General features: G+C 50.7%; 1 protein-coding gene across 3 annotated transcripts in view; it reads left to right on the top strand.

Annotated features, from left to right (window-relative positions):
* Positions 1–2,425: 2,425 nt before the first annotated feature.
* The window catches only part of Tspan18 (tetraspanin 18), a 139,806-nt gene continuing 117,842 nt past the window's right edge, over positions 2,426–24,389 (top strand). For 2 of the 3 annotated variants that reach the window (XM_039104912.2, XM_006234574.5), the window contains exon 1: positions 2,521–2,661. The gene's annotated coding sequence lies outside the window, so the exon portion shown is untranslated. Of the gene's footprint in view, positions 2,662–24,389 lie in introns of all 3 variants that reach the window. The other variant, NM_001107750.2, reaches the window with a different exon arrangement.

The raw sequence follows: 24,389 nt of genomic DNA, 5'->3' as shown, positions 1-24,389 counted from the left end.
CTAGGGTTCAGGAGGCCCAGGTCACCGCTGAGCTCCTCGTCTGTGCAGTCTGAATCTTTCTCCGCATTCCCATCTTGACTGAAATAGCTGGACTACAGTGAATTTTCCACAGGGTTTCTTTGGAATGGGCAAATGAAGAATCTAGAACCTTCTGAGATAGGTTGCTCCTGGGTCTATGCTAACCTGGACTCCCCTTGGTCAGGGCTGGCTGGCTCTTCCATTTAACCCCCGGGCTGTCTCTCTCCCCTCCCCACTCTATGTCCTTGGAATATTCCATTGCCTGCCTGAAAGCTCATGATAACCACCGACGGGAACTTTCTTGCTGTCCTGACAGAACAGTTGAAGGGATTCTACAGGTTGTTTGCTCAGCTTTACATGTAGAAACAATAAGACTAAGATTGTTCTGTGAATAGGAGACTGGCTCTCACAGCAACAAAATGTGGTCTTCTGCCTCATGGAACTAAACTTCCGGGGTCCCCATTTTGGGGGAGAAAAAGGCACTTTTCTGCCTCTGCTATACACGTATCATGTTTCCTGATGTGGGGTTTTGTGATGTGTGACTTGGTTGCTAATGTGTCTTTAACAACCTTTCAGGCTCTCACTGAACTCCAGTGGGGGGAGTAAGCCTGGGGATGCTCAGCCCTTCTTAGTCAAAGCAGCCAGAGGTATCTTGTTACACTTTCTTTTATTATGACTGAAGATCCATTGTTGGAGTTTAATGACACCATTTTATTCGCACCGTATTTGTTTTATGATATCCTTCTATTTATAGCAATCCGACACTGCTTTTCCATTTACGGCCATGGTAGAACATATCACTGTTTAAAAACAAACTTGTTTAAGTAAAACAAAATGTAAAATAAGTGCTGATTTAAAGAAAGCACTTAGCAGGCAGCCGTCATCCTGGGGCCCAGTCAGGCTCGAGTTCTAAAGGAGGCAGAAGGAGCTAGAACCACTGTCCTGGCTGGCTGTGCGATATGTAGCCAGCCCAATCCTTTCTTCATCTATTTCGTTGGTTCTAGGGTAGAATTCAGGTGTCAGGGCTGGTGGCAAGCACCTGTAAGCAGTGAGCCATCTTGCTGGACCTCAGCTTGTGCTGCCTCTCTTAAACTCCTCTGTGCCTGCTTTTACCAAAACTAAATCTTTAAAGGGCTCTCCTGCCTGCCAAGCCTGGGCTCTCTCCCTCACAGCTTGATTCTCCTCAAGTTTCTGTGATGCCTCTCTCTGCTCCCAGGGGGGCCATGTCTTTTACAGCATCAGCCTGAGTGAAGAGCCTGTGGGGTTCTCAGCCAGAGGGTTCGGCCTCCCCTTGACTCTGTTTGGAAAACCCAAAAGGTGTCTGTCTATATGTTGACTGACTTCCATACCTATGCCACCAGTCCTCTGTTCTCGAAAGCGCATGCCACTCTGGCAAATCCCCTCCTTGGCCTCTCTCTGGAGTCTGAAGTGTTTCAAAGGAACAGCCCTGAGACCTTATACATCTTACTTCTTGGTCTGTGGGCTTGAAAAAACCAAGTCTGTTTTTCTGTCTACCTTCAAAACTCTGTCTAACATCCTGACCTCACCAACTTCCACATCGAAGCCAAGAGTGTCTGTCCTGGATGAGATCAGTGGGCCAAGAGGTCTCCTGTAGAGTGTAGTTTGGTGTGTGTGTGTGTGTGTGTGTGTGTGTGTGTGTGTGTGTGTGTCCGCGCGCGCGCATGGTCACAAGACTTTTCAAAGTAGACTCATCAAAGCTGAGACACTGATAATTCCTGCCAACGAGGGAACAGGAGTTGCAATTTGAGTCATTGCATGGCAGTTTCTCTTGGGTTGTGGCTCTTGTGTGCCTGTTTGTGAATTTTGTGTGGGCCTGTATGGCATAGGTTAGCTGTCTTAGTGAAGCCCAGTGCCAGGGTCGGGGAGAGGATGAGGTGAGAGCCTTAGCAGGGCCATAGTTTGCAGCTGATAGGGTTGGGAAGACTTACCAGGCTAGAAGTGGTCACCAACAATGAGCCTAAATAGTGCTTGCTGCACAGGCTCACATCCGGCACTTCCCTGACAGTAAGTGGGAAACCGAGAGGCGACTTCGCAATGGAGAATCCTACATCCCAGCCCTACCGTCCCACACAGGGTGTGTTGACAACGAGAAAGCTTCCTGGGAATAAATGTCCCAGTCCAGCGTGCCACCCTCGCCCTCCTCCAGCAATCTCCTAAATTCAGACACTGAGACTAGGAGTGCAGAGGACATCAGGAGAGCACAGTCCCAGAAATCACGCGCTAGGACCGGGTGAGAGACCCTGAGGGCCGTGTACGCCCCAGACGCGCCTGCACCACGGCGGCAGTAGTGGCGACAGGAGACCGAGGGGCGGAGGCTGGGGCGGAGGGAGCGGGAGGGCGGGCCGGAGGGTGGCGGGAGGTGTGGCCGGCGGCGGTGGCGGGTGAGCCGCTGCAGCTGCCGCCGGCGTCTCAGGGGCTGCAGGCTGCAGGAGGACGCAACGCTGTGCGATTCTGAAGCCCAGCCACGCCAGGCCGCCGGGCCCTGGCCCCCAGCGGGCGTCGCCGCTCCTCGTCGCCTTGACGCCTGGCCCAACGCCTCGGCGCAGGACTACCAGTGCCCCGCAAGCTGCGAGCGCACTCTGCGCCTGGGGAAACTTTACCCCGCGGCCGAGTCTCTGCCAGGTAGGATTCAACCACTGAGCCCCTCTGTGCGTACTGGTCTCGGGCACCGAGCGTTTCTGGGGAGATCCCGGACCAATGCGGGTCCCAGGACGCTCGGGGAAGCGGCCACCAAGTTCTGCTGCGACTCCCCTGGAGGCGGGGACAGCGCTGCACTTAGTGACCCATAGCATGCTCGGGTCACGGACTTCTCCCGGGTCAGGTGCAGCCATTCTGCTCCCGGCAATCTCCCGGGCTCAGGCAGTGAGGCGGCAGGTGGGACTCCCAGGTCTGGTGTGTTGTCTGGAGCTGTACCGAGAGTGAAGGGGTGCGCCCAGGTGACCCTCTGCAAGGGCAGGTCACGACCCGGGACTCGGAATCTAGCTTGGGCGCGGCGGATCGCCGATCGGGCTTGGGCACCGAGCGCTGGTCGTCTTCGTGGGACCCTGGTAGCGGGCCAGGAGAACGCTCCTAGATTTGCTCGAGCACCCGTGTTATCATTCCCTGCGCGGGAAGGTGTTCAGCTCCGTGGATGTGGGGACCCAGGGGGCTCCCGGGCGAGTCCGGAGCTCCTTGCGGCCGGATGTGGGGTGTGGTGGCCGCGGGTTCCCAGCGTGGCTGGCCGAGGTGGGCGCGCGCGGGCTCCAGGTCCTGCTTGCGCTGGGGGAGTTGCCTCGCCAGGGGGAGCCCTTCCCCGGCCAGATAGGCTTCCCATACCAGCCTAGGAGCTTCACAGGCGGAGTTTCTGAGCTCATGGAACCGCAGACGGACCAGAGCAAGGAGCATGGGGTTTGTCTGGAGGAGCTCCCCACCTTGCCCCCAGAGAATCGGGCGGAGGGCCCCACTAAGAGACTGGTGTGCAATGATCAGACGGATCAGTGTCATGAGATGTGCTGCTGGCAAGGATGAGTGAACAATTTACACCCAGAAAAACAAAAGAAACTTTATGTGAACAGCAAGCCAGCATGCAGACAATGGGATAGAACATTAGTTGGGAATTACATGAAGTTACTGGAACTCAGCCCTTTCTGTAAAAGTGGCATCTTTTGTCCTGGTCCCAGCCAGATCTCTGGGCGTGGTGGGCAGGATTTCTCCTCCTTCGGAGCATAGGTACACCGGGGGCATAGGAATTTCTATAGTTTCATCAAAAGGGTTACATTCCCCAGTCATCACGGAGAGCACACCATGCCCTGCGCCTGAAGTCCACATGCATCTATCTGATCACGTCCCACATGCTGGTGAAAACTCATCTTCCTTCCTGTCTGGACTCTCAGACTCCTGTATTGTGCTGGTGAAAAGAGACATGCTGACTGCCGTAGTCTGTGCAAAGTGTCATCTTTGTTGCTCGAAGGGCTATTCCTATGGAGGGCCCTTCCTCTGGAGGGACTGGTGCTTCCTCTTCTCTCTAAACTCCTCTCTGCTCTCCCAAGAGAGTACAGATGAGCTCACTAGAGACCGTGGCTTCACACCGACTGGAAGTTTTCATGTGTTTTTGTTAGGGATTCCTGCTCACCATCCAAACTACCCACACATACCACCACATACACACTAAGGTGTCAGGAATGGGTCCCCAAGACACAGATGAGGTCCTGCCTTCAGCCTGGGAAGAAGCCACGTGTGATTGGATGCAGCTAGTGTCCCGGTCCAGGACAAAGTTTCCATCAGACAGATCATCCTTTCAGCCTGACATCTGTCTGGAATGGCAAAGGGAAGGGTGGGGAGCCCTTGTCTCTGGGTTTGTCTTTAAGACATGCTAGAAGACAAAAGTGTGTTGTTTATTTTGGTTTTAATAACTGTGTGTGTGTGTGTGTGTGTGTGTGTGTGTGTGTGTGTGTGTGTGTGAAGCCTAGTTGGACAGCCCCACCCACCTCTGGAACTTGGGTATTAGCATGTCCCCAACCCTAAGGCCTGCAGATTCTGGGTGCTGTCCCCATCCCAACCCCCACACCGAAGAGAATACAGAGGCTCTCCACCTTCCAAAGTGGCTCCTGTCTCTGGTCCTGTCTCTTGAACTCCAGGTAGATTCCCCAGTCTCTGACTTATCTATAATCCAAGCTGGGGTGCACTTCTTTGTCTCCTCTGTCCCCAAGTCCGAAATGCCAGTCAATCATTGAATCTCCAGGGACTTTTGAGGAAGCAGACCTCTGGACTTGCATGTAGGACAGACTGGTATGAATCCAGAAAGGACCCCTCCCCCAATCTTTTAGTAACTTCCATACCAGCCTGGAAATAGTTCCCTACCACCTAAATGACATGCCAGTGCTTTGGGCTTGGGGCTGGCTGGGTTTGGAGTCAGGGTATTAGAGGGATTTATGGGAAGGTCTGGTAGAGGAGAAAGGGCAGTTTTGAAATCCAGTCAGTTAGCTTATCATTGAGGCCTTGGATGAGCCCCTTCCCCAGTGGCCCTGCTTCCCTCTCTGTAAACAGCTCTGGGGGTGGGTGGGCCTTGTGGCTTAAATCCAGGGAAGCCTTTTTGGGGTTCTGGACAGCCAGCCTGATGCTGCCTCTAGTCTGGATGAACTGGATGCTGGTTCTTCTCCAGGGTGCCTGACCTCTTCTTGCTTAGCCTCTGATAGTAGTACCCAGTGGATTCACCCCCAGTGGTAGACATTCAGTTCGTGTGGATCAATCCAGCAGGTTGGGGTAGAGAGAAGGAAATGTCGTGCCCCATCTAAGAGTGCGAAAGCAGGCATCTTTGTTGGGATGCCTGTCTAGCCACCATTCCATGGGAAGAGCCAGGGCCTGTGGCCGGATCACACATTTTAGCAACCCCTCCCTGTTGAGAGAGGTGCTCTACTGGCCCATTTCATCAGCCACCGAAAAGGGGAATCAGGGACACTTGTCTGAACTTAGCTGGGACCCCGTAGAGAGAGTGCAGAACCCAGCACTTGGTCCTAGGGAACAGATGAGAGCAACTGATCAGCATCCCTGCAACCCGATGCTCTCAGGCAAACATGCCGGCTTGGGTTCCTCCTGCTACCAGAGCTGGCCTCGGACTAGTGCTGGTGCTCCATGGGATGGAGTGAGGCAGATCACAAGGGTTTTTTGTTCATTCGTTTGTCTTGTTTTTAACAGAGAAAGACGGAATGAGATGGTGAACCCCGGGTCTGCAGCTGACACAGACTTTTAGTAGGGCCCTAGACTTCTGGGCTGGACATACACAGAAACACAAGTGCTGTGATTAGACATGATGGAGTAGAAAACTAGGGAGCCAGGAATTAGAAGGCTCGATCTGCCATAGATGAGGCTGTGTAACCTCAGCTAAGTCACTGCCCTTTCTGAGCCTCAGGCTCTCTGTTTAGAAAAATCACTGCATGGTGATTAGAGTACTTGGGTTTAAGTTCTGTCCACCTACTTGTCAATTACATGACCTTAGGTCCCCCACCTTCTGATGTTCTACATAATGGAATTAGCAGTCTCTCCCTTGAGCCTGCAGTGGCCCCACAGTGAGATGATCCAAGTAAAATACTTGACGCAGTATATGACACAGTGCACGGTCATCTTCCCACTGTTGGTGTTTAGGGGTAGAAGGTTGTCAATAAGTTGGTCTTCTAATTGTTTCCTTCCTTTCCTGCCTCAGTGGGCAGCCTGGTCCCTGATGCAGGATAGCCAGTGTTGTGTCTAGTCCCTCTGCCATTACCCGCCAGTCCTTCCTTTTCTCCACTCTTCCTCCTACCCTAACTAGGTACCAAGCCCACCTATGCTGATAAGAAGCTGGCCTGGTAAACAGCTTCCAAAAATCACCCCAGCCATGGGCTCTTCTGAAGCACTTTGGACTTTCAGATAAATGCTCTTGGGATCTGTGGGTTGCACTTCCCTCTGCTGATCCAGATTCCCTCTTCTGATGTGGGCTGGGCCAGATCTGAAGTCTGTGAAGTGGGACTATGTCCACTGTCTGGGCTGGGGCAGCTTCTGCAAACTGCTTAGGAGGGGACAGTTCAGACTGCACCTGCCTCTTCCCCAGGAAGACTGATGTTCAAGTCCATCTTGACTGTGATATCTGCATGGTATAGACACATGAAGCTGTTCCATGTGTCAGGGCTGGACTACAGGCTGTCCTCATCTCCTGTCTCGGGGGCTTTAGTTATTGTTCCCATTTTATAGGTAGAAGAATAAGGCTCTGAGATAGTGGGGTCAGCAGTGGGGCCTGGGTTTGAGGTTAGCTCATCTTGGCTCTTCATCCTGTGTGCTCAGTGACTGTGTCATGCTTCCCGTGAACCCCAGAACCCCAGTAAGGCTCTTTGAAATTGGGCCAACCCCCCGACATGCAAAAACACACACACAGAGACACACACACATACACACAAACACACACATGCACCCAAACACCCATGCACACACACATGCACACATACATGCACACAAACATACACATGCACACACACATGCACACACACATGCACACATGCACATGCACACACACACGCGCACACACATATACACATGCACACATGCACACATACACATGCACACACACATGCACACAAACACACGCACGCACACTTCTGACCACTCTTGCTCAGCCACCTTCTGAGACTCCCTCTTTTATCTTGCATCTATCACTCAGCCATCTCTGGGGACAGGTGGGTTAAGAAGTTTGGAGACATAGTTAGTTGCTCATGGGAGGGGAACAATCTAAGGAAAACACACAGGCTATAACAAGAAGAGGTGTGTTGCTGTCCTGGATCTGCAATTAGTGTGATGTGTGGTGTGGTCTCCGATTCTTTATCTGTGAAAATCAGAATGATAGCCTCTGTGTCCTGTTAGGCCTAGTGACGGCGAACCTCCACGCCTGAGCACTTTAGATTCCCTGCGTGCTCATCTGCTCAGCCTGGCTTCCAACTCTGCTTTTTTGTGGTGCTTTGGATAGTAACCCTGGTTATGTCTATGTCTGCTCTTCTGAACCATGTAGATGGCACTGAAGTCACTACAGGAGGAGAGAATGGTGAGGATGCCAGCAGGCACTCTATGCATCAGCAGGAGCTGTTACATACCACTCAGCTCTGGGACATTGGCTGGATCTGTTACCTGGTCCTAACCAGCCACAAGGGCAGCTGGGACCTCAAGAAACTCCAGCCTGGTGTTGGCATTTGCAGCAGAGTACTGAGAGGAACATTCAAGGCTCCTTTGGGATGACTGGGTCATCAGCCCTTCAAACATTAGGCTTATCCCTAACTCACCCCGATAGGACACAGTCTTTACATGGGGACATTATTTTAGGTGATCATGTTGGTCTTGTGACACACTGCAGGTGGGACCAAAGGGGCTGACAAGTGGTGCATAGCAAACACACTCAGCCATTTCTTGACTTTCCACCCAGTACTCTGTGGCCTCCTTTGGCTTGCTGAAACTTATTGCTTTGAGAACTTTCCAGAATTGTCTCCAAGTTCTTCCAGTAATCACTTCTGGCCCTCTCTCCTCCCATTCTCTCATAAGGTGACTCTTCTGTGTTCATCTCTGTGGGAGTGAGGAGTCGGAGGGCCAAGGGTGCTGGACTCATCTTGAAGTCTGGAGAGAAGGGTAGGGGTGTGGAAGGACACAGTCTAGTTTGAGATACACAGTGTGAGCTAGAATGTGAGGCCATGTGCCTTATTAAAAACAGAAGGGGCAGCCCCAGCAGAACAGCTAGATACCGTCCAACACAGGAACAGATTCTGGCTATTGGTGAAAGGTTCCAATTCCTGCCCACCCTGAGCCCCCTATTAGCTCAGAACTGAGCTCTCTCCCCCCACCCTCTTTCTCGATGAACTAACAGAGCTTCGGTTGGTTGAGAGTGGGAGATAGATTTGGAGTGAACTAGCCCTTTCATGGAACCTGAGCCCAGAGATACTCCTAGGAATGGCTTCCTGCCACCCACCCCACCCCAACATGGCTATCTCTACTGCTGAGACAGATTGCTTTCAGCCTGGCCGGGTGTGCACAGCCTCCTGGGAAGCAGGCTAGGCCACCTGCTTCCTGACACTCAGGGACCCTGCCAGTGGAGCGGGCTCTGCTCGTGGCTGTGGCTTCAAGCAGGTTTAGCAGGCACCCATAGGAATGAGCAGAGTGAGGCGCTGGCTCACAGAATGCCCCTGTGGTCCCCACATGGAATGACTGAGGGCTGAACGTAAGCAGCAGAAGAAAGGCCATCCCTGGCTCCAACCCAGGGAAGCTAAAGGGCTCAAACACCCAGGTCCTCGCCCTGACGCAAGAATCAGAGGAGGCAACTTGTCCCAGGGGATAGGGACAGGCATGTCTAAGCACAGCCACCTGCTTGTGTTCAAGTCCGCAGCCAGGCTGGCAGCCATGACAGATAATTGGCCTTTACCAAATCTCTTCAGTTGTAGTGGCTTCCTACACACTATTCCACACTTGGCATTCACTCACTTACCCTGTATCAGTCTGCTTTGCTTTAGTTGGGTTTTTCCAACAACATATCCCCAATCAAGGATTTGAGGGCCAATCCTTTATGTACGAGAAAGAAGTGAGTTGCCCTCCATGGGTTGCTGCACCCAGTCCTTTGAGGATTCTGTAAGCAACTGCATAAAACACTTCAGCTATTCCACCAGTCAGGGAAAGCTCGCTTGTTAGTCAGCAGTGTTAGTGTCATTCATACAAGGATGCTCTCAGAGACTCCAGCTCCGGGATACTTCCAGCCTGCCTGCTGGCCAAGAGGTACTGCTGAATACCCAAGGGAGGGATGACCAGAGAGAACAGCCCCTTTCAGCAAAGCCCCAGGAGCCCTTGCTGGCACACAGGCACACACAGGGTTGGGAGCAGGGGTGGATTGGAAGCACAGCTCACCTGTCTGAGGAGAGGCATGGATTTGTGATGGATTCAGTTAGCTGCATGACTGGCCACCTGCTCATTCTTTCCCTGCCAAGGGACCGAGGCATCACGTACACCTCACCAGGTAACCAACTCTTGGACTTTCTGCCTCTCGTGGTTTTCTGCCTTTCTCCAAGCTCTGCCTGTTCACTGACCATATTGACTTGGTCCCCACAAATATTATATTTGCTTTTCCATCTCCTGGGGTCCAGGGGCCTGGGCTTGGCAGGATCTGCTCCAAGCCCACGCCCTCTGCCTTGTGAACTGGATTCAACAGGTGAAGGTGGAGGGTTCTTTTTCACTCTCTTCCAGACTCCTCCAGACTGTGTTGTTGGTCTTCAAAGGGCTTTTTGTTGTTGTTTGATGATTTTTTTTCCGGAGGTGTCTTGCTGAGAAAGCCAGCTGCTGAGCCAGGGCAAGCAGTAGGCTCTGAGGCCCTGCCTACGTATGCTGTGAGAGAGCAGGGCCTGGCCAGTGAAGGTTGCTTGGTGTTGTTGATGCACCAGATCTGCAGCATAGGCTGAGCTTCCAGAGGGATTGGGGGCTGGGGGCCTCCCCTCCTTTGTGTCTAAAGACTTGTAACATAAAGGGGGCCAGGCTCTGAGCCTGGGTCCCTAGCAGACTTGAGAATATATCATCATCACAAGGTGAATGAAGAGTTAGACTAGACTGTAGCTCATACTGAGCCTGCAAATGGCTGTTGGTTACCTTTTGTTATTGAGTGCACTGCCTCCAAGCCTTGAGTTCTCCTTCTATTTGACTTTATTTGGCTCAGGCAAACTCTTGTATACTCTGTGGGCGTGTGTGTGTGTGTGTGTGTGTGTATGTGTGTGTGTGTGTGTGTGTGTGTACGTGCACATACAGGTGTATGCGTACATATATGTGCATTCAGATCAGAGATCAATGTTGGGTATCTTCCTCTGTTGATCTCCATTTTATTTTTTGAGACAGGGTTTCAAAAGAGACTGAATCAGGCGCTCATAGATTTGACTAGACTATGGAACCATTGAGGCCCAGGGATCCTACAATCTTCCCTCTGTCCAGGGTAAAGGTATGCAGCCCACATCCAGCTTCTTTGTGGGTACTAGAGATCTGAACTCAGGTCCTCAGGCTGGCATAGCAGGCACAGGACTGGCTAGACCATCTTCCAGTCCTACTGTGAGCGTCTGATGTCTCATCCTCATAGGAGAAATGAGTTCTGGTGAGTCTTGGGATTTCTTCCAACACCAGAACCCCTAGGTTCGTCTTAGAATATCGAAATGAGGGAGAACAGACTGAGCTGAGCATTTCTTGGAGGAACGCACTCAGGAAGGACACCATGGTTGGTGGAAGCAGGGTGTTGTTTAAATAAACCGAGAGGGATACGTTTCTTTTCAATAGCCAGAATACGTGTGTGTGTGTGTGTGTGTGTGTGTGTGTGTGTGTGTATGTATGTATTCCTCCCTTTTGTTTGATAATCATGACTTTTTAAGATGGTTTGAAGAGTACAAGCGACTGATGATCGCCACATAATAAGCTCAAATAAAAATAATCTTTTAGGAGAGTGGTTGCTATGCAATTGAATTTAAATAATGAGTATTTTTGTTTTCAAGTAGCCCAACTACTTGTAAAGATCTATTCAAACCTGTTGGAGGTGTGTGTGTGTGTGTGTGTGTGTGTGTGTGTGTGTGTGTGTGTGTGTGAATGAAGGCCTTGGTGGTGAGAACTTCTCTCTGGAAAACAGTATTAGCAGTTACAATATCACCAGACAAAGTTGTATGTGTGTGTTCACACATATCTTTGGGTGAGCAGCATATGGATTCCCATGAAGAACTTCTAGGAGGAAGTGTTCTAAAAGCTGCTGGAAAGTTCCCCTGTGTTCCGATGGGGCTGTGAGCAACTGAGGCTGATATCAGCTTTGCAGTCCCACAGATTGGGATCAAACTCTAGCCCTGGTCAGTTGTGTGACTGTGGGTGAGTTATATAGTCCATTGAAGCCTCAGCTTAAGGGTGGGGACAGCAAGACCAAATCAAGTGCTCTGGCCCTTCCCCACGTGCCTGCACAGAAACAATAGTCTTGCTGAGGACAAACTGGGCCCACACACAATGTCCTGTGGTGCCCAGCAGTCATGTTATGATAGGTTTTATACATGTTTTTGCAGAATGGAGAGCTAAGGTGCATAAGTTATGTGCTTGGTAGATGGCCAAGTAAGGGAAAAGAGGTGTGAGGTTTGTCTGAACCCCTACAAACTCGGGCATGTTCCACATTAAGGTAAACAGCTTGGTCTGCACTCTTTCCCACACGTTGTTGGGAATGTTTGCTAAGTGGCACTATTTTTGGACACTATGGAGCCTTTAAGGGCTGGGGACTGGGTAGTGGAGGAGGGTTGTGAGGGGTGGGGTTTTGAGGCAGCACCCATCTCTAGTTCTTGCCGCATTCTCTCCTGTAGCCACTACACACTCTAGCAGCATTGGATGAGCTGCTCTTCCGTGCTCACCCTCACCGCTGTGACTGCCTCACCACCATGCAACCCAAAGTCTTTGAAAGCGCAACTCAGAGTAAGCTCACCTTCCTGAAGCTTGTCTTTGTTGTGTATTAGGACAAAGGTCTAATGTGTATGGGGATGCTTGCTGGGTCTGTAGATGAACAGTAGCTGCCTCCTGTAGGTGCTCTCTCATCCACTGTGTACTGAGGACTTGAGTCTGAGGGTGGGGACCACCGACCAGCTGCCTGTGCACAGCATCCTTCCCACCCTCACATGCACTTCAGCCTGCTCTAGGTCCTTGTCTCCAGCTAGGCAGGGGCTCTACCAAAGCTAACCCCAGTTGATGTCCCCAGACCCCATCTTCAGTGCCACCCAAGAACCCAGAAGGCTTCTGTACCATGTGGGTAACTGGGACTGGGCATTGCTAACACGGCAGCCCCTCCTACACTGATCTCCACCCCATGCCTTTACAAATCCTCATGTTGCTGTGGCTCTCTCCCCGGTGTCCTGGCTGACGACACTGTTAGGCCAAGCAGGCTTTCCTGGTGAGCTTCCCACCTTTCCCTGGCAGAGGGTTGCTTCTCCCTACCCTTTCTTCCCAGGGCTGCCTGGTCCCCGTTGATTAAGTTACCATTGACTACCTCGAGGCAGTTCATACAAAGCAGTCTCTCTCCATGACTGGCCATCATGCACACCTGGAATCTCCCCTCCTGTTGGTTACCAGGCTGTCAGCAGTAGCAGCCTGACCCCTCCAAAGCCCAGGAACTGGTGATGCAGGTCTAAGTACTGTGTGTTTGTGAGTGTTCCCTGAGCCTGCGCCTTAGGGCAATACCAAGAGTTATGTCTCAGATAGATAGTGCTTTCTCTCACTGTGGTGAACAGTGAACACCGTGACCCAAAGCAAGCTACAGGAAGAAAGGGTTTGTTTGGCTTACATGTCCACATCACAGTCCTTCTCAAGGGAAGTCGGGGTAGGAACGCAACACAGGAACTGAAATACAGACCCTAGAGGAAGGCTGCTTACCGACCAGGTTAGGTGCAACTACCTTTCTTATACCTCCAGGGAGGTATAGGGGAGGCATTGCACATCATCTACGTTAGTCATTAATCAAGAAAACGCCCCCACAGACTTGTCCTCAGGCCGTAAAGAGGGGCCCTCTTTCCTGAGTGGAGGCTCCTCTTCCTTAGATTGTGCTAAGTTAACAAAAGACAAACCAGCATCGGTGGCACCATAGATAAAGGCCCTTGATGGTGGGAACAGGTGGTAGCCACACCTTCCCTGCTGGTTTGCAGTGGCTACGCTTAGCCCTGCTGTCTCTGGCTGGTGTGATTCCCTTGCTTTAGGGACAGTGAAGAGACAGGTGTGGTGGCCAGGAAGACAGAGTAGCTGAGCCCAGCGTAACAACAAGGACTCCTTTGAGCAGCCTCCAGCCCTCCAATATTTGAGGCCTGGTGATATGGTGTGGCCAGAGCTGGGACTCTCTTACACCTGGAACTGCCCCTCTGTCCTACAACTCAGTAGAAGGCTTTGGGTGGGCGCTCCCAGTGTAGGTAAGAACATCCAGCATCTCTGAGGAGAGGACTCTCCTTTTTAACTCAATCCCCAGGCTCAGGACCAGCCTCTGAAAGGCAGACTGCAGATGCTGGAGAGGTTTCTGGTTGTTTTTCTGTTTGTTTTCCTTGTTTGATCTCTTCCATGGAGGGTGGGGGAGGGGAGGATGTGAGAAGGAGCGTCTGACCTGGCTAAGGGGAGAAAATGAGATAGCTTGGGTTTCATTTGCAGCCGGGCCGCACTGTGAGCTTGTCTGCAAAGCTTAATAAAGACAGGAAGCCCGAGACAACAGAGGTCTCCTGAGCTGTGCAGAAACACCTCCCACAGCCTCCTCCGGTGGGCTACCTCCTCTTCAGGCTTGTGTGTATTAGCGCCTCGCAAAAGGGCAATTTTCAGCGATGTTGGATTCCCAATCTCAGCCGCATTAGTGAAAATCTCTTTCTTAAAGCCCAGGATCAGCAGGAGAAGGAGGCGGGTCTGCTCTGGGCTTGGCCCTGTCTGCTTGGAGAGCCTAGGCACCAGCCAGCCTGGGCTGACACTTGCTGTTTATTGCTTAGCAGGGAAGAGGTGAGCCGTGGGATTAGGGGGAGTGAAATGGGGCTACCAGCTTATCTGTGGCTTTTCTAGGGGCTCCCAGTTGACCAGGAGAAACTCCACGGGGTGGGACGGAATGGGACGACAGCCCTGGATTAGAAGTTGGAGTGTGGTATCAAGTTCTAGCTTTACCACAGCCTTTCTGGGTAACCTTAGGCAAGGCTCTAGACCTCTCTGGACTGTTTGCCATATGTAAATACCTGGGGTGGGATAATTAACCAAAACCAACCAGCCAACCACAAGGAAACTATACCACAGCAGAGACAAATGATTGGGGCCAGGCTTGGTTTTGTTCTTTCTCTGTTTCTCTGCTAGTCACTCCAGGTTCAAGAGGGCAGAACTGAGGGAGAAACCAGGCTTTGGGGATCAAAGCTGACCAGCAGGACCAGCATGCTGTAACAGTACCTGGCAGGCATGCATATGTTTGTTCTCAAATGTCAGCGCTGATCGATTAGTAGGGTCTGCCTTGAGTCCTATGGTGGGTAGATGGGGCTGTTTGATCCAGGCACAGCAGGATGGATTGCCAAGATCAATTATTGATGTCTGGCAAGATTAGAAAAAGAAAACAGGATGACAGGACCATGGATGTTCTGGGTACAGCCTAGGACCTGGGAAAGCTGTCACTAGTTATGTGGCCATGTGACCTAAGGACTGAATTCAGCTAAGCTGCACATATAATCATCTGTGGATGTCTTCTTTGTCTAGCCATATAAGACTGTACATCAGAATGTAGAGTCTGCTCAGGTGATCTGAATGCAGTTCACCTGAGCGGAGCAATGCTAAACACAGCAGCCAGAAGCTGCGTAGGCTTCACTCACTCATCAGTACTTAGTGTACTTACTTTGAGGTGCTATATGGATTTGTGAGGCACCCATGAATCCCACTGGCACAGGAACTGTGGCCTGCAGCCCAGGTGCCTGGCTGTTTAGAATAAGAAACTGACTTGACATTAATGTGGTGGCTTTGGATGAGAATAGCCCCAGTAGGTTCATGTATTTGAATAATTGGTCCCTAGTTAATGGAACTGTTTGGGAGGGATTAGTAGGTGTGGCCTTGGTGAAGGTGTGTCACTTGGGGTAGATCTGCCCCTTGGCTTTACTTCCTGTTTGTGGATCAGGATGGGAACTCTCAGCTACTGCTCCGGCACCATACCTGCCTGCCTGCCTGCCTGCCTGCTGCCATGCTCCCCACCGTGACGGTCGTGGACTCCTATCCCACTAGAACTGTAAGCCTCAAAGAAGTTCTTCCTTCTGTAGGTGGTGTTTTATCACAGACTAGAAAAGTGACTAAGATAAAGTACTGTAAACTAAAACTCGGTTATTTGTGTCTTGTGAGCACGTGCATATGTACTTTGAAGGACAGCTGTGGAAATGGCTGTCTGGTTAGCTTCAAGAACTTAGGAACTCAGCCAGGAATCCAAGCAGGAGCATCTTCTCAGGTCACCCTCCTCAGCCATGACTGTTTCCTGTGGTCTCTTGTGTGTCTTTGGACCAGTGATCTTAATCACCTAGAGAGACATCTTTCAGTATTTCAGCTCATCTTTTTCCTTTCTTCCTTGTGGATAAAGGGGAAGACAGGATGGGTGTTCATGAGAAGTGAAGAAGTGGAGAGAATGGAGCCCTTCCTTTTGAGGCAGGAGAATTGCTTTTTTTTTTTTTGAGACACGGTGTTTACCCAAATAATTTTGCCTGATCCCACAGGGGTCTGGAAACCAAGGAAAATGTATTTGAATAAACAAACAAACAAACAAACAAACAAATGTTAATGTTAGGTGTGATGCCTCCGAATCTGGTGATAGCTCCATTTTGACAAGATGTGTATCCTTCCCTACCCCTCCTCTCCTTCTTTTGCAGACTCCAGTCCAGTTTGTTTTGATACATCTCGCAAGTTACTTCCCTCAAAACCTCATTCCACATGTATTTAGCCAGCACTGACCCAGCACATGAGGCACTTTCGCAAGAATTAGTATGTTAGGAGTCTCCCATGACTGTAAAACACCCCATGAAGCTGGAGAGCCAGCGAAGAAAGGCTTATGTTAGAAAACACCTAGGGCTCAGAGCCCCTTTATTTTAAAGATAAGGGGATGTGGTTCAGAGAGGCGTGGTGAGTTGGCCAAGTGAGTTAGAGACACAGCCATGACCCCTGGCGTTCCTGGGCCAGAGGCTTCCCAGCATGCTGAGACATTTGTTGGCTGAAGTGCCCCTTGCTTTGTGATGACCAGTCCCACATCGAGTTTTGAGGTGATGTTACAGACGGAGCAGGTTAGGGGTCACCTCTGTGTGTCCACTGTCCTCAGATGATGGGAAGGGCAGAAATGGAGACCCAGTGCCTGCCCCCAGATGGTGAGGCTACACATGTGAGTTCAATTCCAGGCTGGCGAGACTCAAGCTTGGCTCTCCGCATCCTCTGTGCTTGGGGAGTGGGTGGGGACACCATTTTCTACAAGCCTGACCCTGGCAGTCCCACAGATGTGTTTATTTCTTCCTTCTCCACTTGGGAGGCAGGCAGAAGGCCTCTGTCAGGGCAGGGAGAAGCAGGCTCTAGGGCTGATGCCTGGGGCTCAGATGTGGCTCTCAGTGTGGACCTCAGGCTACCTGCTGTGTTCACCCGCAATGTGGGGACTGAAACCATCCTTTCTTGTGGAAGGACATGGGCCTCAATGCCTTAGTCAATTCCTGAGGGCTTAGGAAAGACCCCGATGGAGGAGCAAACTGCCTGCCTTAGCTCTTCACTTGAGGACGCTCAGAAAGGAGCATGTGTGACTCTGGAGTTGAAATTTCTGCTTACCCTTCTTCTTTCTGTGATTATCAGGATCATATAGATACTTGTGCTGACAACCTAGAGATAGCATTTTGCCTGTGCCTCTTGCTGTATTTATTTCCCCTGGGCAGGGTGTGTGTGTGTGTGTGTGTGTGTGTGTGTGTGTGTGTGTGTGTGTGCTGTTAATTACAGTTTATGAGAGGCCATTGTTTTGGATTGAGCTCTACAAGGCCCCAGCAGGCCACCCAAAATGGAAGCAGGCAAGCTAAAAAGTTCCAAATAACTAAATTAAAACCTGAGGTCTGGGTAAATGGCTCAGTGGGATAGGGTACTTGCCATTAATCCCAACAACCCAGCATGGTTCCCAGAATCCACATGGTGAAAGCAGAGAATTGACTCTCCAAACTGAAGATCATAAATGCCATGCTCACATGTGGACACACAACCGCAACACGCACACGCGCACACACATACACACCTATCACACATCACATATCACTAGTGCACATGCACACATGCACCATAAATAAATGTAATAAAAGCATTGAAACTTCAGCAGTTTATTGGTAAGAACTTACCTTCTGAGGAGCCAGGTAGAAGGTGATAGCCACCTCACAGGTAGGCCATCACTGCCTAAAGTGGTAAGAAGTCCCCTGTGCCTAAACTCATATCAAGAAAGTGAGTTTAGAGGCTGAAAAGATGGTTCAGCAGTTAAGAGCACTGACTGCTCTTCCAGAGGAACCAGGTTCAAATCCCAGCACCCACATGGCAGCTCACAATTGTCGATAACTCCAAGATCTGACGCCCTCATACAGACACATGCAGGCACAAAACACCAAGGCACAAAAAATAAGAATACATAATATATTTTAAAAAACCTGTCTCACCTGACTTTTGATCCTTATTTTTTGCTTTGTCAATCTTTTATTTTTTAGACTTCATAAATTACTTTAAGTGTGTGTGTGTGTGTATGTGTGTGTGGTGTGTATGTGTGTGTGGTGTGTGTGGTGTGTATGTGTGTGTGTGGTGTGTGTCTGTGTATCTGTAGTGTGTGTGTGTGTGGTGTGTCTGTGTATCTGTAGTGTGTGTGTGTGTGTATGTGTGTGTGGTGTGTGTCTGTGTATCTGTAGTGTGTGTGTGTGTGGTGTGTCTGTGTATCTGTAGTGTGTGTGTGTGTATGTGTGTGTGGTGTGTGTCTGTGTATCTGTAGTGTGTGTGTGTGTGGTGTGTGGTGTGTGTGGTGTGTATGTGTGTGTGTCTGTGTGGTGTGTATCTGTAGTGTGTGTGTGTGTGGTGTGTATGTGTGTGTGGTGTGTGTGGTGTGTATGTGTGTGTGTGTGGTGTGTGTGGTGTGTGTGTGTGTTTGGTGTGTATGTGTGTGTGGTGTGTGGTGTGTGTGTGTGTGTGGTATGTGTGGTGTGTATGTATGTGTGGTGTGTCTGTGTGTGTGTCTGTGTATCTGTAGTGTGTGTGTGTCTGTGTGTCTGTGTGTGTCTGTGTGGTTATGTACATGTGAGAATAGTGTCCAAAGACACCAGAAGGGGGCACTAGAGACTCTGGAGGTAGAGTTCCAGGAGCCCTGAGGTACCTGGTGCCAGTGCTGGAACCGGAACTTGATTCCTCTGCAAGAGAACTTCCTGCCCTTAAGCGACAAGCCATCTCCCTAGTCCCTGCGTCTCCAGTCCTTGCTGCCCAGGAAGCCCAATTCATGAAACGCTGATGAAGCCACGTACTCTGCTCACTGTTATGAAAAATACCTGGCAGAAGCAACTCGAGGGGAGAAAGGTTTATTCTTAGCTCTTGGTCTAAGAGAGGGCATCATGGCTGTCAAGTCCTAGCATCAGGAGCTCAAGGAAGATGGAAGCCCAACCTCTCAGGAAGCAGAGAGACACAGGCTCTGCCTCAGCTCTCATCTTCTTACTTATTCAGTTCTAGTCCCTGCCCTGCAGGAGAGTGCCACCTACGTAATCCTTCCTCAGTTGAACAGTGTCTGGGAACGCCCTCACAGACATTCCCAGAGGCACGTCTTCTAGATGGTTCCAAATCCAGTATGGAAGACGGACCATCACAAGTCAGTTTGATTTCTGATACTCAACTTGCAGAGATCTCATGGACAGCTTGTGTTTGAGCGCACGTATATAAAAGTGTGTCCCTGTACAGACACGCTATACATATAATTGAGTGTGTATTGTCAGTAAATTGAGAAAAAATTAAAACCAGGCCCACATATAAATCCAGCATGAACACCGTCCAAGGCTGATGTGACTCAGTCTGAAGGAGCCAGCAGGATGCTGGAGGCAGTTCTGAAAAGAACCAGAGGCGGAGAGGGTACGGGCATCAGGGGAGGATATGAAATGGGTTAGTGTCCTAGGTAGGGCAATAAAAGCATAACCCTGGGAGTAATCTTTTTACAAGGAGGGGAAGAAAGTCTGCAACATACTCCCGTGTAGCCCCACAAAGTTTATTCCTCTGGAACCCTGAGGAGAGTCCTCCACACTCTGGGTGGGCTGCTAGGTGGTTGGGAGGCCAGGCTTCTCCCTGTCTTTCCCCCCGTGATGCTTAACAGTATCTGTGTGTGCTGGTCACCAAGACACAAGAAAGCCTCACCTTCCAACAACAGTGATGTGTGTGCTGTTATCTTGGGCTTTGGTTTTGGGGGGTACTGGGGAGTGAGAGGCATTTGCATGTGTGTCGGCCTGGCTGGAGAAGGAGCATGAAGCCTCCAGATGTGTGAGTAGCTCCCAGGCACACATGCTCGTCGCTCATTCACTGGTCACTTCCCCGCCTCCTCCTTCAGCTCAGCTGAGTTTCTAGGGTCTGGAGGTTCGTGGAGCTGAAGTTCCTCCCTGAGCCTCTCATCCCCGGTGGCTAATATTCTGGCACAGAATGCTGAGGTTAAAAGGCCAACCTTTGTCCATGACAAACTGATGAGCCAAGCTGTTGGGACAGGCAAGGGTGCCTCTCAGGAACTTGGCCTTGTTGCCTATGAGTACAGACATTTCCAGTTCTCGTTTTTGATTCTGCCATTTACAGTTCAGAGAGCTGGACACATTCCACATAGAATGCGGCCTTGGCTCTGCTCTCTTAGGATGGGACCGGGCTCTCTGGATTTCTAAGTTTGTTTCTCAGTCAAGGCCCTGAAAGGGGTAAAAGTTGCTGGCCATTTCCAACTGAGAAGGGGAGTGGCAGAGGGCTGTTTTAATTTGCACTATGAATTTTAAAGCCCTGTAGCTTCATGTGTTGGGAGACCCCATCAAAATGCTAATAGCGCTGTGTTCCTACCTCCTGCAGCCCCTTCTGCATTCGGGAATATTTATGTGGGAGCAGGGAAGGATCGCAAAGAGTGGAGGTGCAGTTTGCCTGGACTCCACCGCAGCCCTGTGGGTTATAAAGTCTGAATTAATAACCCCAGCTGCGCAGGAAAGCTGTGGTTGGCCACAGGCTGGGCGCTTCCCTCAGAGGCAGGTTCGACTTCTCAGCTTTCGGCTTCCTTTCTAGCGGCAGGGTGGCCACTTTAAAATATCTCTATTACCGCCGTGTGGCTTTTTAAATACTGTGTCTCCGGGAGGCAGAATAGCAAAGGACACGTAGTTCACAGGGTTATGGCTGCACATTGCAGCCACATGGCATTCAAGGCCTAGAATGTGTGGAGACAACTGGCACCAAAGCCAACACCAGCGTGGACACGCTGGCATTGTTCTAGACTTCCTGTGCCAGAGCATGGGAGGGTCCAGAAGCCTTTGAAATGCTAGATATCTAGACTTAGGCAGTCTATTGGCATGGGAGCAAGGCATTTTGGGTGTCTTCAAGGAAGCTGCCCACCAGATGCATGGTGTCGTAGCTTGGGTGGTTTTGACTGTAGTCATTGGGTTCTGATGCTCCCTCTTCCAGGTTTGGCTCTGTGGCTTGGACAGAGCCTCTGTCTCCCTTGAACCTCATCGTCTTATGTAGGAAACACCTGCCCCTTTCTGGAAGCCCTGTGAAGCCCACACCTTCCACAGGCATCTTCAGACAGATGGCTTCCTAGGAAGGCTCTGAGACTTGGGAGTCTTGTCCACCTCTAAGGACAAGTCCCTTAAGCCACCAAGGCTTGTAGGTTCCTCTGTTGCAATATGCCCAGTAAGTCTGTCAGCATGGGTGAGTGGCAGCCAATAGGGTTAGGATATCAGGATCTGGCCCTTTGTCTATGAGGCCTCACCAGGATTTAATTGTACATGTGTGCTCTGGGTCCCATCACCTCTGCCTGTAAAATGGGCATAATGCTCATGTTACCCTTGAAGCTGGGGGCAAGGAGGGGGATGACAGTACATTCAAATGTGAAGTGAGGCTCTGCGGTGTCCTTAGCCTCATTCCTGTCCAGATCAGGAGTAGATGGCTCCAAAGGGGCTGGAATGGGCACCGAAGCTGTTTCATACCAGCTGATGGCATGAGGGATCCAGGGCCATACACTGTCCCTCCTACATGTCTGGCTAGGGCAGATCTGCACAGGAAATCACTAGTGAGACTCTGGCTAGCATGTGCGTTTGTCACAAACAGTCCCCAAGCCCCTGAGCAGATGGGAGGCGGGATGGGAGGGTTATTAACGGTGGGCACGAGGAGTCCACAGCTTCTGTTCTGATTCATGGGGTCAGGACATTGGTGCTTGTCTTCTCAGGCTGCCCAGGTCCTTGACAGCTGACCACTGGGAGTCTCATATGGCCCTGGAGCCCTCTTACCATCAGCTGCTGACAAAGCTGTTTTTGTGCCCATTTCATCCTATCTGGATACACCTGCTCCTGGCCCAGAGACAAATATGGCCAAGAACACCCCAGGACCTCACTTCTTGTTTGAACCCTACTCTCATTTCTCCCTGGCTGCAAGGGAAAATGAGCAGCGTGCCCATTTTATAGGCAGAGATGATGGGAGCCGCAGTGTGCATGAGCAATTGAATGCTGGCGAGGCCTCGTAGAGAAAGAGCCGGGATGGCGACATCCTATAAGACCTTTGGAGGACCCTTGCTGCACTGTCTGGAGACCCTGTGCTGTTGGGGTGTGCCTCCATTTATGTTTTGTGTTCTGAGCATGCTGCGATCCCAGCACTACCCTACCGAGACCCTGGAGCACAATTAGAAGGCTGACCTGGGGATTTACTACTAGAACTGATGAGATTGATTGACAGGACTGGTGCAGAAGCCACACCCCCATTCACAGGACAAGTGCAGGTGGGAAGCCTTGCCGAGCCTTGGATGGACCCAGTACCCCAGCAGCTTCATTAAGGGCCACCTGGGACACATGCAGGACACAGCAGGAATGCATCCTAGCATGGCTGGGTTCTGCTCACCCTCCACTCCTAAGCTAACCACCCCTCCCCTGCAGCTAATTTAAAACAAAGCAGAACAAAGCCAGGACTTGGTTCGGAGCCACGAACTGCTGAGCTTTTATCTGTCAACAACGCCGCGGGTTGGCAAAGGGCCAGCCTGGGTTCTGGTCTTGGCATGAACGCCCTGCAAGGTGCTCAGGGAGAGCTGTGTCTGACTTCACAGCCTCTTCCAGGGACCCAAGCCCCAGAGTCCTGGTCTCGGGACTCACCAACAGCTAGGAGGTGTTATGGTGGCTGCAATGGAGAGCGAGGGTAAAGGAGGGGGTGCAGACAGAAAGAGAGATAGAGTGAAGGCCTTCAGGCAGGAGCCGGGTAGGAAAAGCTGGGCTGTCTTCCTCTTGGAACAGCCTGCTGACTTGGGACCTGCCACATGGAGAGACTAAACTCAAGTTCTTCAGCATTATCTGGGAAGAATGTAAGGAATAATCCAGAGTCCAGCTGATGCTGATTAAATGCTGGCTTGTGAATGGGGAGGAGACGTATCTGTTCTGCGGACAGAAGCCTCAGACACAGAGGGGGTGGGCTCCTAGGAGCATAGCTAGGGAACACTCATTTTGGTCACTCCCAAATTATTGTGATAAATAAATACACATAACAATTCACCATTTTGACCAAACACGCATGTATGGCTGTGTGTGTGTGTGTGTGTGTGTGTGTGTGTGTGTGTGTGTGTGTGTGTGTTGACAGCCAGAGGTCATCACTGGGTTTCTTCCTCAATTACTCTCTACCTTATTTTTTGAGACAGTCTCTCATTGAACATGGAGCTGGCTGAGTTGGCTACACTGCCCAGTCAGCTAACCCAGAGATCCAGTCTGAGCCTCCACAGAGCTGATGGATGGCTGGGGATCCAAACTCTGCTCCTCTTTCTTTCACTCCTAACTGATAATCTTAGAGATCTGTTTGTATCTACCTGTCCTTGTATCATCCATCCACACACCATCAGACCATTCACCTTCTTTCCCACTCACACACCATCCAATCATCCACCTACCCTCCTACCTACCCACCCATCCACCCACCCTTCCACTCACACACCATCCAACTGTCTTTGTGCTTACCCACTTACCCCTTATCTTTAAGCCTCCATACCTTCACCCACCATCCATTTATCCATTCACACATCCATCCATCATTCATTCATTTTCACCCTGCAACCATCTACCTATTCACCCAACCACACGTGCCCCACCCTCTATCTCTCCATTTCTGTAACTAACTCTAACTTGACTACTCTTTTCAGTCATACGAATTTTCACAAGTCATTCTCTACCTGCCTACCATCCATCCATCCATCCATCCATCCATCCATCCATCCATCCATCCATCCATCCATCCATCCAGCAATTATTTACTAAGCCTGGGCCTGAGGATCACACAAGGGCAACAAATGGGGTAAGATTCTGTCTCCATTTTGGCAGAGGCTATAGTCAGGTAGGTGGGAAAGAAATCACAAAACCAAAACAATATATATTCTGTTACTCCCCACACCCAGACACACATTATTAGGGTAACATAAGAGAATCGTGTTTTATCATGTCCGCCGTGATACTGGGAATACTCATCAGGAAAGATGATTGAAGGAGGGTTTTGAAGCTGGTTAGGAGTTTGGCAAATGTTGGGAGGAGTAAAGCTCAGACCTGAGAAAGGAAAAAGGGAGTTCCGGGAGGAGGGAACATTAGTTAGGTAGAGCCAAGCTTGCTGGTAGGGTCGCTCAGGTGAGTTCAGTCTGACAGGAGAGTGTTCTTACCATGAGGACATGAAGATGGGCCTGGGGACCAGTGGGGGATCAGATGGTAAAACATCTGTGTACCAGCAGAGGGAGGCCATGAAACCCTCTGCAGCAAGGCAGACATGGTGCCTGCTGTATACTTAGGGGCTCACTGTGACATCAGAGATGGCGAGCTGGTGGGAACGGAGGCTGGAAACTGGCAGCCAAGCCTCGATCCCTTCTACAGACAGTGGGCAGGCAATCCTGAACTTGATGGACACGGGTAGGAGCCATGAGGATGGAGGCTTTAGAAGAAGGAGCTGGAGGAGGAAGGCTACCTGGAGAACCGCACCTCGATGTGTGGCATGTTGGTTTCATCAGGGCTACGAGGACTCAACAGGCAACACTGTAAACTTGGAGGGCATTATCAAGGGGTTACACCATGTGGCAGCCTGCTCTGTTTATTGACTTATCTAATATGTGTATGGATGTTTTACATACATGTATG

Source organism: Rattus norvegicus, chromosome 3, assembly GCF_036323735.1.
Source record: "Rattus norvegicus strain BN/NHsdMcwi chromosome 3, GRCr8, whole genome shotgun sequence".
In the NCBI taxonomy this organism is placed as follows: Eukaryota; Metazoa; Chordata; class Mammalia; order Rodentia; family Muridae; genus Rattus; species Rattus norvegicus.
The sequence above is the reverse complement of the archived record's forward strand: the minus strand, read 5'-3'. Positions and strand labels throughout refer to the sequence as shown.